The sequence below is a fragment of the Pleurodeles waltl genome, chromosome 5 (genome assembly GCF_031143425.1).
Source record: "Pleurodeles waltl isolate 20211129_DDA chromosome 5, aPleWal1.hap1.20221129, whole genome shotgun sequence".
Lineage (NCBI taxonomy): Eukaryota > Metazoa > Chordata > Amphibia > Caudata > Salamandridae > Pleurodeles > Pleurodeles waltl.
The window spans coordinates 1,344,627,098-1,344,644,462 of record NC_090444.1 but is presented as its reverse complement, the minus strand read 5'-3'; the positions used below and the strand labels follow the sequence as shown (position 1 = coordinate 1,344,644,462).

The window sequence follows — 17,365 nt, the reverse complement described above, 5'->3', positions numbered from 1 at the left end:
CACTACAAAACATTGGAAGCACAAAATGTAAGCCCTTTGATTACATTACATCCTAGGGATTCTAACAAAATCATCAGTATGCCAAGTTAGGGAAATGTGTGTGTATGCCTCATATTTAGGATTCACATTTAGAGCAAATACGGTCAACGTGGACAAAGGAAAAGTACAAGCTTTTTTTTCACTTGCCTGCACCAACTATTGTTAGAGGAGTTCTCAGGTTTCTTGGTTTCTCAACATTTATGAAAAACAATATATTCAATCCTTTTGATCAATCATTGCTCCTACAGTACAGTTAAATTGTTCAATTTATTGACATCCTTGGCAAGAAGTAGTTTTAAGGAACTGTAAGAGATATCCACAACAGCCCCTATTTTGCAATCTCCTGATCCTGCATTACTACTTATGGTAGAAAGAAAAGGGTCTGTCACATCAATTGGTGCAATCATATCATAAAGAGATACAAATACCAACAACTTACAATTACATTGAGTTGCTTTCTACTCCTGAACACTTGCAGGAACTGAATTTCATTACTCAAATTACAAAAGAGAGATTAGCCACAAGAGATGCTTTCCCCCACCTGAGACACTATTGGGGAGGTGCCAATCAACACATAATTGTTTGGATGGGCCATAAATGTAGAAACTTTCCAAATTGTATGCACTGTGTACACCGTAGTCTTGCACCTAGACCTAGAAACGTGTGTGCAGAAAGACAGATTACTATCCCAAAAATATCAAATTTTCATGATTGCTTATTCATTATTTGATAAATTCATATATTAGTGCTACGAAACTCCACTAACTGGAAACCATGATGTTTGATGAACTCTAGCTTTCGCACAACACATTGTGGTAGTCAGAATTGAACAAGAAGTCAAACACACACAATCTTGTGTCACATTTCTTTAATCTAAATCCAGTCACACTAAACCTATGGGACTACTTATGCCCCTTCCAACTCCTGTGATACATTGGTCCAGAATTTTCATTGACTTAATAGTTGAACTACTTCAGTCAGAATTTTGCACAATATCTTAAGTAGTGGTGGATGATTTCAACATAATGTCCCACTTCAGACATAGCCTTCTGCATTAGTTCTAGCCTCAGTGTTTTTAAAAGAGATAACCAGATGTCATAGTCTACTTAACCTCTTAGCTGCTGGGCCTTTCCCCCCCTGCCCCCCCCCCCCAGTGCTGAGCCCTTTTTTGGCTATTTGGGGTAGTTTGCGCTTAGGCCTTCATAACTTTTTGTCCACATAAGCTATCCATGCCAAATTTGCGTCCTTTTTTCCAACATCCTAGGGATTCTAACGGTACCCAGAGTTTGTGGTTTCCCCTGGAGGAGACCAAGAAAATAGCCAAAATACAGTGAAAATTTCGTTTTTTCCCAAAAAATTGGAAAAAAGGGCTGCTGAAGAAGGCTTGTGGTTTTTTCCCTGAAAATGCCATCAACAAAGGGTTTCTGGTGCTGAAATCACTATCTTCCCACCTTTCAGGAACGGGCAGACTTGAATCAGAAAACCACATTTTTCAACACAAATTTGGCATTTTACTGGGACATATCCCATTTTTACTATTTTTGGTCCTTTCAGCCTCCTTCCAGTTAGTGACAGGAATGGGTGTGAAACCAATGCTGGATCCCGGAAACATTTCTGAAAACTAGACAAAATTCTGAATTCAGCAAGGGGTCATTTGTGTAGATCCTACAAGGTTTTCCTACAGAAAATAACAGCTGAAATAAAACAATATTGAAATTGAGCTGAAAACAACAGCCATTTTTCTTTATGTTTTACTCTGTAACTTTTTCCTGCGATGTCAGATTTCTGAAAGCAATATACCGTTTTGTCTGCTGGACTCTTCTGCTTGCGGGGATATAAAGGGCTTGTAGGTTCATCAAGAACCCTAGGTACCCAGAGCCAATAAATGAGCTACACCCTGCAGTTGGTTTTCATTCTATACTGGGTATACAGCAATTCATTTGCTGAAATATGAAGAGTGAAAAATAGGTATCAAGAAAACCTTTACATTTCCAAAATGGGCTCAAGATAAGGTTTTGAGGAGCAGTGGTTATTTGCACATCTCTGAATTCCGGGGTGCCCATACTAGCATGTGAATTGCAAGGCATTTCTCAAATAGACGTCTTTTTTACACACTCTTATATTTGGAAGGAAAAAATGTAGAGAAAGATAAGGAGCAATAACACTTGTTTTGCTATTCTATGTTCCCCCAAGTCTCCCAATAAAAATGATACCTCACTTGTGTGGGTAGGCCTAGCGCCCGCGACAGGAAATGCCCTAAAACACAACGTGGACACATCACATTTTTTGACAGAATACAGAGCTGTTTTTTGTAAAGTGCCTACCTGTAGGTTTTGGCCTCTAGCTCAGCCGGCACATAGGGAAACCTACCAAACCTGTGCATTTTTGAAAACTAGAGACCTAGGGGAATCCAAGATGGGGTGACTTGTGTGGCTCTGACCAGGTTCTGTTACCCAGAATTCTTTGCAAACCTCAAAACGTGGCTAAAAAACACGTTTTCCTCTCATTTCGGTGACAAAGTTCTGGAATCTGAGAGGAGCCACAAATTTCCTTCCACCCAGGGTTCCCCCAAGTCTCCCGATAAAAATGATACCTCACTTGTGTGGGTAGGCCTAGCGCCCGCGACAGGAAATGCCCCAAAACACAACGTGGACACATCACATTTTTTGACAGAAAACACAGCTGTTTTTTGCAAAGTGCCTGCCTGTACATTTTGGCCTCTAGCTCAGTCGGCACCTAGGGAAACCTACCAAACCTGTGCATTTTTTAAAACTAGAGACCTAGGGGAATCCAAGATGGGGTGACTTGTGGGGCTCTGACCAGGTTCTGTTACCCAGAATCCTTTGCAAACCTCAAAAAATGGCTAAAAAAAAAAACACGTTTTCCTCACATTTCAGTGACAGAAAGTTCCGGAATCTGAGAGGAGCCACAAATTTCCTTCCACCCAGCGTTCCTCCAAGTCTCCCGATAAAAATGATACCTCACTTGTGTGGGTAGGCCTAGCGCCCGCGACAGGATATGCCCCAAAGCACAACGTGGACACATCACATTTTTTCATAGAAAACAGTGCCTACCTGTGGATTTTGGCCTCTAGCTCAGCCGGCACCTGGGGAAACCTAGCAAACCAGCGCATTTTTAAAAACTAGAAACCCAGGGGAATCCAAGATAAGGTGACTTGTGGGGCTCTGACCAGGTTCTGCTACTCAGAATCCTTTGCAAACCACAAAATGTGGCTAAAATAACACGTTTTCCTCACATTTCGGTGACAGAAAGTTCTGGAATCTGAGAGGAGCCACAAATTTCCTTCCACCCAGCGTTCCCCCAGGTCTCCCGATAAAAATGATACCTCACCTGTGTGGGTAGGCCTGGTGCCCCCGACAGGAATAGATCACACAACGGTCATTGTTGGTCCTTACATGAGGCAGCTGTTGACCCTGGGGTGATCCATTCCTGACACAGGCACTAGGTGTAGGCACTCAAAAGGGGTAGTGTTTTTATCAGGACAGGTGAGGAGTCACTGGGTGGTAAGAATTTTGTGGATCCCATCATATTCCTGTAGTTTGTGTGACAGAAAAGCGAGAAAAATAGAGTTTTTATTCAACATTTCAGCTTTGCAGGGTATTCTGGGTAAGAAAACTTTGGGGAATCCACACAAGTCACACCTCTGTGGACTCTCATGAATGTCTAGTTTCCAGAAATGTTTGGGTTTAGTGTGTTTCTCTATATGGCCGCCGAACCCAGGACCAAAAACACAGGTGCCTGCCTTACAAAACCAGTTTGTTTTGCCATAGATAATTTTGGGGCTGAACTAAATTGGGGAGCTCCCAAGAGAGCACTCTCTCTCTCTCTCTGCTGGCCGCCGCATTCACCTGCTCTCTGGGTTGGGCTAACCCAATATTACCCAGTTGCACAAACAGCTTGCGAAGGGACAGCAGGACTGTCCTCATCACCTCCCTCATAATGTACTGGAAGAGGAGTTATCGAATGGGACTCCTCCGACTGAAAAATCACTCCCAGAGTTTGTGCCATTGTCCTATCCCTCAGATGCTGTCTCAGTATCTGATGTCTCAGTCTCTGATCCTATGTCAGAGCGGTCCTCTATAACCCGAGTGCAGGCAGCAGTCATCCATCAAGATGCCATCTCTGCTATTGGCTAAACTGTTGCTCTAAAACACTAGCCTACGTAGACAGTCACAAAATCGATGGTGTGTGTAACAGTGCAACAGTAGAGGCCACCTTACCTGCGCTTCTTCCCTCAATCAGCACGTTCTTTCAAGACACTCAAAAAACACCTTGTCACATACCATTCGTCACAGTCTTTAGCACCTCCTGCGCCCAGTCCAACAATCATTATTGGTGCTCCCACTCCCTCCTCCTCGGATTCCCTCATTACCACCCAGCAAAAGTGCCCTTCATCTCTCCATAGCCGCCCTTCACCCCGCACATAAATTTCATTGGTATTGTAGCGCAGGTAATGGCTGACTTTACCAATGTACTCCGCTATTTACATAAAATACAGATTTGCTCTTTGCAGTAGGTATATAAACCTTCAGCGCTTCTTTATGGCACTAAAACTGCCACTAGACAAGTCTGACCCTTTTCCCCCCAGGGAAACCACACACATATTGACAAAAGTGATATATATATGACAGCCAACCACCTGAAACTCAAGCAAAACCGAAATAATCCTCTTTGGCCCACACAAAAACACCTGGGACCCCTCATGGTGGCCCACCACGCTAGGCCCTGCACCCACCCCCGCCAACCACGCACGCAACCTCGGCATCATCCTAGACTCCTCCCTCTCGATGACCCAACAAATCAACGCTCTCACCTCCTCATGCTTCAACACACTCCGTATACTGAAAAAAACATTCAAATGGATCCCCACAGAGACCAGGAAAACTGTCACTCACGCACTCATCAGCAGCAGACTTGATTACGGAAAGGCCCTGTGCACCGGCACCACTCTAAAACTCAAGCTTCAGAAGTATTGATTAAAAAATGCATGATTTTAAAAGTGAAAACGGGATGGCATCTCTATTTCTGATTCACAATGAGCATAAAGAAGCCATCATATGTCTTCATATGAAGTATTAAAATGCCTCTCAAACAAAAAGGCAATAATTATTATTATTATTTTTTTAAATCACTTGCATGGTGTGGATGCAAAGTTCAGTGCTTTTGAGGAAATTATGAAAATGTGCCTTGTGCCCGCTCCTTTCATGGAGGACACGTGTAAGGAAAGGTTTGGGTCACCACACCCAAACCTATACAAACAGCAGACTGAGTGCCTGTTCCTTAACCAGTTCTGGTTTAACGTCTTTAGAAGCAACAGTCTGTGTTGCGTCTTCATCTCCCAGTAAGACGACCTGTTGAGTCTCCAAATTTCTGACTTGCTCATGATTTTGTGTCAGCGGATGTACCATCGACATGTGAACATTCAGGTTGTGAGCTTTCTCAAAATGCTTCCCACACTGGTCACATGCAAATTCCAGCTCTGCTTCGGCCTTATGTTTTGTCATGTGGTACTTGAGAGAAGCCCGTTGTCTGCACTGGAAACCACTTATTTCACCCTGGAGGGGCTTTGCACCAGAATGGCACATCTGGTGGACGGAAATGTGCTTGCGTTGTTTGAATGTCTATCCACAATGATCACAGATATAATTCCTTTCCTCTGTGTGTATGAGCTTTACATGGCACTGAAGGTATCTATCGATCATGAGTACTTTGTTTCAGCCAGGGTGGGGACAGGGCCTCTCTCGCACCTGCTCATGATGCTCTTTAATGTGTTTCTTCATGCCATCAGCCCCTTTATATACTGCAGTACACATGCTTGTGTTCTTCTTGGATTTTGTCTCTCTCACATCTGTATTGTACTAGTGACTCCCACGTTTACTGGTCAAGGTTGAAGACATTCTGTGCTTGCTTTTTCGCCTCTTGACCGAACTGGAGATGTGAGTGCACTTCATGGTGTGATCATAATTGTGTACCTAAAAATGTTACATCTCTAATGCCTGCATTTGCAATCCGATAAGCAAAAAATTTATGGGAGGATTACCTGACAATTACTCTAGGCCGCAATCGATTCATCTGTTTTTTGACCACTATGTCACCTCAGACAAGTAGTATATATATGCAAATCATTCTTGGTCTTGCTCCTACAGGAACAGTCCAGCTTGAACTACCAACCAGGGTCTCTATGGGGAGAAACAAGCAACCCTAGACATGTTTCACCTTATTTGGGCCTTGGCGTTAGGGTGAAAATGTCTAAGGTGGCATGTGGACAACAAAGATGCAATGGGTTGCAGCCCATGCATGAGCTCATTCATATAAAAATAAATCATTAGCAGATAATACTAAATTTTTTGATCTTACAATGCTCTTTCAATTAGATTGTTGCAATACAGTTATTTTGCTTTCATGCATTACTATATATCGGTATTGGCAAGCAGTCAAAGTAAAGCAGACACATTAACCGAAAACCAGGGAAATTCGCAGTGGTACCGTACTTGATTATAAGAAATCCTTGATGTTCAGGTCAGCTAATGGGTCCTTTGTTGGTTGTTTCTTGGGACTCTGAGATGCAGGTGAACTTGGAGAAAGCTAACAAAGGAAGAACAGTAAAGAAAAACAAGAAAATCAATATCACTACTTTACTGCAATATTGTGACTTTGCACTAATAATACTAACTAGCATGACAGAGTTTGTAGGCATTCCAATGTAAAACATAACCATATGGATTTCAAATGTTTACATTTACACCCCAATATACCACACTTTGCTGATATGTACACCAACAGTGGTATGGCATTGAGTAGTGAGTATGCATAGGAATAGAAACATAACATGGAGTCTTTGCTATTTCTTTTTATATTTTAAATCACTAGGCAACTATGAGAGTGGGACTTCAAATGGTATAAAAGTAGGTGGTTTATGAGGGTGGAGTGTTAGTTGTGTCTCTCCAGTTTATGACATTATTTCTCTTCCACTTGTAGGAGGCTGGTCTGGTGTGTGGTGGGTACCTATGGTCCTTACACCTTATATCAGGTCCAGGTATCCCTTATTAGTGTAGTGTAGTTGGTGTCTAGAAGCCAGGTTCTCTAGAGGTAGCTGTGGATGAGCTGAGCAGCCAAGGCTTATCTAGGAGACATGCAAAGCTCATGCAATACCACTGTAGTCACACTTAGTACTTACACACATGAAAAAGAACACTCAGTGTTACAAAAATAAAAGTATTTTGTTTTGGTGATACAAATACCAAAAGTACCATGAAGGCTATACTCCCTTAGGAGGTAAGTAATACACAAATTATATACACTAGTATGCAGAAATAGGCATAAAAACAGTTAAACTAACAGTGTAATTAGTGAAAATCACAACAGAGAGAAATAGCCCTGGGGAGCACAACCATATACTAAAAAAATATGGATTGTGAAAGTTGGTCTCCCACCTAGGTAAGTGGAGTGTGTAGAGGGGAGTTGGGAGTACTAGGAAAGCCCAAAGGTAAGTACCACAACCCACCCCATCAACCAGGAAAGCAGAGGTAAATCACTGTAAATTTCCTAGAACATCCACTTAGAAGAAAAGAAGAATAATGCAAAGCCCAGAAGAGACTGCAAGACACCAACAGTTGATTCCTGGACAAGAGGACCTGTGGAAGAGGGGGACCAAGTCCAAGAAGCATAGCACAGTCCAGGAAGGGCATGGGCTCCTACCCACCAGACTGAAGGTGCAAGAGGTGAGTTGACAGAGAAGGAGTAGAGTCAGCACTGCACCCAAGAAGACGAAGTTGAGTTCCTGGAGGATGCAGGTGATGTCCCAAGTGGGAAGGAGGATTGCAGTTGGGTTTGCGTCTTGGAATTCCGCCAACAAGCCTTGGCACATGCAAAACTCGGGGGTTAGCCGAAAGTGGAGCTGGTGGACTCTACCAAGGAGTGGAAATCAGAGGGGGCCCTCAGCAACACAGAGAGCCCACAGAAGACCAGGCAGCTCCACAGGTGGGGGGCACGAAAGTTGAGGAAAAGGCCCACGCAGCACTACGAAAAAGGCCCCCGCGCCGCCAGAGAACCATTCAGGAAGCTGTGCGTCGCAGGATAGAGTGCTGGAGCTTCAAGATGCCTGAAGATCTCATAGCGAAGGGGAGGGAGACTGGTGCCGCTCACCTGGTTTTGCACTCTGAGCCACTTTGGGATTTCGGCAGCAGCGCTAGGTGCACAGGTACAGCATTGGTACATCCTGCACCCTTTGCCCTTCCTCAGCACAGCTCTGGCAGCTCCAGCCATCGAACAGCCTCCTGGGATCTGCACCAATACCCGGTCTAACACTTCCCAAAGGGCAGGCCCCTCCTTCTCCTTTCAAATAACATACACTCATGCTTATTTAAAGCACGCGCGCAGATGGGTCACTCATTACATGGCAAAGAGCAGTGAAGTACTGCGTATGTCTTCATTTCTGCGTCTTATGTCAGAACAGTTCCCAATTGACCCTTGGAATATCCAGAGCGTGCCAGGGACTTAAATGCAAAAAACACACTAAAATTAACTAGAGCATTTTGAAGATGCACTAGGCGACAGGGTGCATTTCCAAGAGCATACCTTCACAAACCTGGCGATTTAGTAGGGGTGGGCCCTGGTAAACTGCCATGCAGCGGTTGGTGGAGTTTTTGCCAAATTCCGTTCTCCAACTGAAGTGCAGGGTGGCAAAACTTCATGAACTCTGCTGGCGGAGCAGAGTTTACAGCCATTCCTAGTTTCTAGAAGAAACACACAACACGGCTGGGGAGCTGCTGCGACTCCAAAAGCAGTTGAAGTGGTCCGTGTATGCCACCACCCACTCTGTATATGCCAAAGGGCCATGATCTGGACCTGCCCAGTGGTTTCTTTTCAGGTATTCGGCATGACGATAGGAAGGGGCGCATCGTACTGATGGAGGGCCCCCTAGACGACCCGCACATTCTTCTGGGGAGCATCTCAGCCCCAAACACTGACCAGGAGTAGTTTTTGACAGAGCTCTCGAGAGAACTAGCACATAAAACTCAAATTCAGTGGATCCTAGGTGCAGATTATAACTGTGTACTCGATTTACAGCTTGACCGCTTTCACCCACTGCTTCCACGCACCTCTCCCTTCACACAGCCTGAGAATTATGTATGATGGGTGCGACTATGAGTACTGGGAAAGGTATGGAGGGCCACACACCCGAGTTCCCAATTCTACCCCTGTCACTGCACAACATGACCTGTACACATGCCTGGACCGTACCATATGCTCACTTCCCATCTTGGCTTCAGTCCGCAAAGCTGCATTCTCTGATCATGACGCTCACGTAGTTGACTTGCAGTGGATTACCTCGCACCCACTAACACCCATGTGGTGACTTCCTCAAGATTGCCTGGAAGATTCCACCTATAGGTATACCCAGGAATCCCACATTGCTGAAAGCCTCCACCAGGACGAAAGAGTGGGACACCTTCAAGGGGGTTACAAGGTAATCTGCCAAACAGAAAACAGTGGAGGTATGCAAGACCCTTGACAAGGAGGTAGCAGAAGCAGACCAACACTTACTGTCATTGAAACTCAAGGCAGAGCGAGACATAATTCGCAGCACTGAGCTAGCTAAGTCCATCATGTGGCCCATCTGGAAGCGCCTATGGTGCTACAACATTGGTGCATATGTGGCCATGACACACAGAAGGAGACAAGTCTGGACGCCTCCTTGCTTGATTGATTGATTTGGCAGGAACAGCTTCAGAGTCCCACTCTGGAACTTGCCTCTCACTCTGGTGCTACATTACAAGCAAGTCATCCTACAGGCGTTTTACCGGTAAGACTGACATATAGAAGGCCACGCTGAGGAGCTGTTCCTATTGAATCTTGCCCTCCTATGGATCCCTGATGACCTGAGGGACAGTTTAGATAATGATCACAGCTGGAACGTCAAACAGGCTATCTGCAATCTTGCTAGAAATAAAACCCCAGGCTTGGATGGATTGACGATGGAGTACCACACCACATTTGTAGGCAGCCTAGTGCCCCCAGAGAGGTACAATTATGCCCTAAAATCTGGGCAGTTACCACCTTCCCTCCAGGAATCCCTGTTGGTAACCATTCCGAAGCCGGACAGAGACCCCACTTTTATGCCCTCATACCGTTTCACTGCCATACTAGGAGTAGATTACAAAATCCAGGGCAAAAGTCTATCCAGCAGATATGCTCAGGTTCGTCCCGAGCTCATACCCAGATCAAAATGGATTTGTCCTAACATCAGGTGCTTTTTTTCACATCCAGGATCAGGCATAGGAGTGGTTCCCTCACAAGGCATGTATGGCGCTGGACCTGGAGAACGCAATTGACTCTCTAACCTTGGATTACCTTTAACAGGTCCTGAATCATATGTGAGCAGGCAAGCGTCTCATGGGGTATACACAGCTATTTTATACCAAACCCACCTCACAAATCTGCTTACATCCGTTCATCTGGCCCACGTTTTCAGTGGGGAATGGCACTCGGCAAGAGTGCCCCTCCACCTGCTATTTGTGATGGCAATGGACACTTCCCATTACTTTGTGGACAGTCAAATATAGGGAATTCCCTTAGCAGACAGATGCATGCGGTGTCCCTATACACCGATGATTTGCTCCTGTACTCATGCTCGGATCCATCCCCCATACATAATGTACTTCATGCCTTTGCCTGGGCTTCAAAGTCAACTGGGTGAAGTCCTGCTTTACTTCACCACCCCAGCTCGACCACGTGGGAAATATGCCTGGGGGAGACTCTGCTTAACTTCTTTGAACTTGCCGCCTGGTACCTAGAGGTTTGTCGCTATCCCTCTCCGTCGGACCTCTTTGATAACAACCTGAGACCCGCATTAACAGCATTAAAAATGCAAGCTCGATTCTGGAAGAAGCTGCTGTTGGCCACTACAGGAAAGATAGCCCTTTTGAAAATGGTGATATTAATCAGGCTCAGATACCACTTTACAAACCTTCCCTACCTGTGGTTTCTTCCACAACCTAGATACTTTATGAGGAGAGCTTAATTGCAGAAACAAACACCACTGAGTAGCCCTGATAAAACTGCACCTGCCAACTGAAAAGGGAAGTTTAGGTGCCCAATCATTTGAAGCCTATTACTTGGCGGCACAGCTGTAATGGGTGGCCCATTGGCTGGCAGGGCTCAATCTAGAGGCAACCTATCACATGTCACACACCCTTATGTTGACCATGATTCAAGGCTTCCTGCTTCCCAAAGTCATACCTAACTTCCCACATACCCTACAAGCACAGGTGGTTTGTAAATACATCGTCACAGTGCACCTCTTCACACGTCACATCCCACCGTATGCACTGTAGTTCGCAAATAAGGGCATCCCACGTTATCCAGGCATACATTCGGCTGCAGAATTGCGTAGTTGGCAGGACCGATGACTGGTCACCATTGGCGATCTTTTTTCTGATGAACACCTGCTTTCTTTTGATTAACTATAGTCTGATTATGGTCTCCCACTGGGACAATTCCTTACTTGCTGACAACAGCATAACAAATGAGAAACTCTGTGGTCCACACAGGATAAAGAAACAGTGATCCATAGTGTCCTCCAAGCACTATTTACCATGGGAGAGGATAGTCCCCTGATCACATGGATTTATAGAGCGATACGCGACCACACTGGCACTTCCCTGGGGACCCAATGAAATAAATGGAAGGGTGGATGACTTGGGGAGGGTTTTAAACACTGACTGAAAACAAGCTTTTCTCGTTTCCGCAACAAGTCTCTAGAAATGCATGAATTAAAAATATACAATTCTCCACCCTACACCGAGGCTACTCGATCCCTTCACAGCTCAACTGCTATTTCCACGCATGGAACTTTGTTGCCTCTGTTGCAACTTGAGGGGCGTAGATCTCCACGCCATGTGGTCCTGTCCAGCCCTCTTAGCCTACTTGCAGGCGATACACAAGGCACTGCGGGAGGTTGTGGCACTCACAGGCTTGCCTGGGAGGCCAGCGCTTTAGGCATTTTGTAAGTGAAAGAAGTGATATAAGGGAGAGATATGCAAAAACTGCAAGTCTCTGCTTGGTGACAAAGTTGACTTGTAACAATAGCTGCCACAAACTAAAAGTTATAATGGAAGGAAGCAGCAGGAAATAATAGTGATCCGGGAGAAGAATGCTCAATAATTTCAAGGCAGCTGACTAGGCACTACAGTAATGTGAACACAAAGATAATAATCCAACTCTGGCTCAAATAAAAGATTGTGCAGACCCAAAGCTCAGATTGAGGGCTACAAAATATGGTCTTTAACCATATATAATCAAAAGGCGTCTAAAAAGACTCCAGAAACTGCATAAGAAGGGGCCAAACAAAATAGTGGAAACTATTTGAGCACAACATAACAGTGAGCAGAGAAACTATTCAACTTTGGCAGCAACCCTAAACAAGGGAAGAAGGGAACAAAAATAAAAAATAGGTTAACGTCTCCATTCATTCAGACACGCACGTCATAGCCCTGCACTCATCACAAGATCATAACTACGCAGCCGTAAGGTAATCCTTTACTCTTGCCGGGTACTTATAATGTCTGTTACAAAATTACATTGGCCAAGGATAGTAAGAAGTAATATCAGATTGCCCAGGAGGATCAGAAAGGACAAAACTGGCAACTTGTGACAAATACTGGAGGCACAATGACAAGAAATCAAAGAGGAAGCACCTCTGGGGAAAGCAGCATGAGGCCAGGTAATTGGGAAGGAGACAGATAAAACAGATATATTCATATGAAAATGTCCAATGGAATTTCAGGAATAGTCAAAACCCTCAGGGGAACAAGGAATCTTGGATTAATGTATATCAGGTGTAAAGTCAGACAGATAAATAGAAGGTAAATACATCTAAAAATAACATGGTAGCCATAAAGAGCCACCCAAGCTCTGTTCAATCTGAGGAATATACATCTCCCAATATTCTGGCCCCTTTAGATGTCCAAGAATTAAAGTAGCTGATGATAAACGTTATGTCAGGTCGGGAGAAGGATCTTTTTTTAGGTCAAGCGCCAAGCACTTTGACCTGTTGTAAGTACTGCAGGCTTTTAACCACGGCAATCACTTTCATTCTATTCCGGGCTTGCCTTTCAAAAATCTCTTAATGTCATTGGTAAATGCTTTATGTTTGTCCTGCAAGGAGGCTGTTTTTGTCAAGCCTTTGCAGACCGTCCCTGTTACATGGATTATTGCAAGATTGCCAATATAATTAGCATAGACAAACTACTTTTTTTTTGTCTCTCCCCTTCATGCTGCATGGTAGCCATAGTGCTCACAGTGCAAACTCGATCAGACCTGTAGTTTTGTTTTTGATATTGTAAGTGAGGAGTAAAAAAAAACAATAAATGGCACAATCTAATTAATGAGATCATTATCTTGACATTCATATTCACATTTTACAAACACTGAGGTGTCACTGAGTAGATATCAACTTTAATTTGTCCACAACTTAGCTGTCAATATTCCAAGGTCAATGAGAGACTAATTAGTCTAATTTCTTTTTTGTTGTCTAGAATTCTGGATTTATACTCATTTAAATAAGACTATAAGTCCCAGAGTTCTAAGAAAAAAATCATGCATGACCTAACTAGTCATACGTGAACACAAGAAACTTGGCAGCTATGCCACAATTCCGTACAGTCCCAAAGCACTGTACCACCTCCTACACAGAGGGATTATGTGCACACTATGGCCCATATTTATACTTTTTGACGCTAAACTGCGCTAACGCAGTTTAGCGTCAAAAAGTTTTGCGCCGGCTAACGCCATTCTGAAGCGCCATGCGGGCGCCGTATTTATTGAATGGCGTTAGCCGGCGCAAGCAGACCGGCGCTGGCTGGTGTGCGCGAGAAAAACCACGTACACCAGGCAGCGCCGGCGTAGGGGGAAAATGGCGCATGGGCGTCTTAAAATGGGGCAAGTCAGGTTACGTCGAAAAAATCGTCGTAACCCGACTTGCGCCATTTATTTTCGACGCCCATCCCCCATCAACATGACTCCTATCATTGTAAAGATAGGAGTCATGCCCCCTTGCCCAATGGCCATGCCCAGGGGACTTCTGTCCCCTGGGCATGGTCATTGGGCATAGTGGCATGTAGGGGGGCACAAATCAGGCCCCCCTATGCCAAAAAAAATTATTAAAAAAAAATAAAAAAATACTTACCTGAATGTCCCTGGGGTGGGTCCCTCCAGCCTTGGGTGTCCTCCTGGGGTGGGCAAGGGTGGCAGGGGGGGTCCCTGGGGGCAGGGGAGGGCACTCTGGGCTCATTTTGAGCCCACTTGTCCCTTAACGCCATGCCTGACCCAGGCGTTAAAAAGCGGCGCAAATGCGCCGTTTTTAGCCACGCCCACTCCCGGGCGTCTCTTTTGCCCGGGAGTATAAATACCACGTAAAGGCCTGGGAGTCATTTTTTAGACGGGAACGCCTCCCTTGCATATCATTAACGCGAGGAAGGGGTTCACGCTAAAAAATGACGCACATTCCGGGAACTTTGGCGCTATTCGCCTCTAACGCCATAGTATAAATATGGCGTTAGTTGGCGTTAGTTTAGCGTCGAATTTGCGTCGAAAAAAACGACGCAAATTCGGCGCAAACGGAGTATAAATACGGCCCTATGTTTTGCAATGCTGCCAAGCGACCCCATGCCAAGAACTAAACAATTAAACCAGGTTCGGTGCTCTAACTGACACCACTTTGCAATTTGGGAATTTTAAGGCTCTTTTCCTATGGATGTTTTGCAGCAAACATCTCTAAATTTAAAGTGCTGTTCGCTAAACAGCATTAAACAATGTTTCATGGCGTGTGCTATAAAATGGCACACACAGTGAAACCGTCCACTTGTAGCCGCCATTGTGTTCACAGATCTCCTGAGCAATGGCGGCAGGAAGCAGCTGTTTAACATCCGAAAGGCTGCCATCCGGACCCTTTACAGCATAGGCTAGTACAATGTCTCCTCTCCCATCATGCAGCCGTACTTATTTCCCCCGAAGGTAGGAAGAAGACTTGCATCTGTTACGAACAATTACCCTTTTCATTCTTTTTTCACAATTATACCACAATACATTTGGTATCGTTCTTAATGGTTCAGGTGGATTCACCAGAAACAGACTTTCTTTAGGATGCTTATATATTAATTGGGAAATTGATTAGTTCCATAGGCTTGAAAAAAAGTTAAATCATAAAATGTGCCTTTTATTGCTTGTTTTGGGTTCTTTGCTATTCTCCTGAACAACGGGTCATCCAATGGTCCCTCTTTTTTTTCTCTAACTGCAATCCACCTTGGGTACCGGACTCATTATGTGTCAGGTAAGTGACTTCTTTAGCTACTGCAAAACAGTTCTCTTTTGCGTCCATCTTTTAGAGCCCCTGTATTCCGGGTTAGGTCTTTGTGCTCTGGTGTAATAGCAGTTGTGCCACATCCCTTACACAAGAACACGTCAGTCACATTCCCCTCATTCTTTCAGAAAAATAGTTGGCTCCAGATACCTGAAACCAGTCTGAGGCACACGGTCAAAGATGCTGCCTTATTATTGTTCTAGTTAAAAAGCTAAAAACAAAATGCTCGTTATGCTTTTTTTTTTATTTTTTTATTTTTAAATCATAACTGAGGGGGGCATGAAACCCATTAATGCAACAGTGTGTAAACTGACCAAAAGAAATAAGGACACATTGTGGAGGAAACTTTGTAGAGAGTAAACCTTCAGAAAGACTTTTGTTTCCAAAGTATTCACCATGCCTAATATTATTAAGAAGATAAAAAGGATGCGAGAACTGCAAGCCGAAAAACGTTTTGCCGTCTAATTCAAAGGTAGACAGACCAGTATCCATTCAAAGAAAGACAGACCTTTATTCACTTTCCAGCACTCACAATATCAAAGATTCATCAAAAACAATAAACCACCAGGAAAACATCTGAGCACACTCAAATGACGTAATTAGTGGCAACACTGTTACACATCCACATAAAGGATTCACGATCCCTACGAAATATTCCGGACACTAACGGCAAAAACTGTATTTAATCTTAAAATTGCTCATGAGGTCAACTATATGTAGGCAAAAGTGAAATTAAACGAAGAATGACAGAACACAAAACAGGGACATCTTGAGGATTTTGGGGACCCTGGACCAAACTTATTTTGGGGGATCCTGCTCGGAACAGTTTTCTGTGGCATGGAAACTTGCCCCATAATGATTTGCAAGGCATAACTTCTACAAAACATTTTTGCTCATAACTCAGCCTGTGGTGGTCCTAGGACAATGGGACCAAATCCAAAACGCTCTGTCTACATCTCTGGATCCTCACAATAGGTTAGTGGGCACTCCAAAATAATAACCCCTCCCACCATTCAGTGTCTTTTAAGCTTTCTATTGGCTAAAACTTTTGATTTACAGCTGGGAGAAATATTGTTTTAAAGGCCTTGTTTGTAATATTATTGCAGTAGGCCTGCTAGCCCTAAAAAACTCCCTCCAGGGGCTAAGTATATGATTACACTACATTACTTTCTCCTGTTTTTTTTTTTAAATGGGGTTATCCTCTCTGTGGCTAACAATATGGTTACATGACCATGTTTCTTGCAAATTATATTTTCGTTATGGTGCCCTCTAGGGGCTTTTTTAAGCATTACAGTCTAATGGCAAAAGTTTGTTTCTGATAAAGGGTTATATGATAATTGAAAATGTTTTAATAATTTCTCCTTATTACAATTATGACCATAATTCTGGCCAATTTAACACCTTTATTACACAATGACTGTTTGAACACTCTTGATATGTTTGGGTGACCTAGTTTACTTCTACTCTGTGGCTGTCTGGTGTCTTTTGGGGGGGAAGGAGGGTGGTTGTGTTAGCCAGCCAGCAATTTTGATGGTTGGGCGCTGAAAGTGGTATTCTATTGGAATTAGCATGGCAGATTTAAATTAGAATGCTTAATGGCAACATTTTAATTTTTTGTTGCAGATGGAGGAAGAAGGTAAATGGAAGTGTTTTAGTCATATGCAGGGCCACTGGAATTATATGGCAGGAAAAGATGAAATTATGAGACAGGGCTCACCAATGTGCCAAGAAAAGTTCAGTTATAAATTTACAATGCCAATAGCTCTAACTCAAGCAAATGTGAGACCTATTGCATTGCAAATGCTTGTTTAAATTGATTTTGTTCAAACTTACAGGCCAGAAGGGCCATTCGATGTCTTGAACCGAAATACTATACTGAGAATTTTGCATCACTGGAAACATCTTGAGGTTATATGCTTGGGGGGCCTACTAACCATCCATTTT

At 43.9% G+C, this 17,365-nt stretch overlaps 1 long non-coding RNA gene across 1 annotated transcript in view; it reads right to left on the bottom strand.

The window, feature by feature from the left end:
* LOC138296465 (uncharacterized) overlaps positions 1-17,365 on the bottom strand; it is an 81,347-nt gene that overhangs the window by 14,893 nt on the left and 49,089 nt on the right. The window contains exon 4 of the long non-coding RNA XR_011203838.1: positions 6,552-6,645. This is a non-coding gene — a long non-coding RNA (uncharacterized lncRNA). The remainder of the gene's footprint in view (positions 1-6,551; positions 6,646-17,365) is intronic.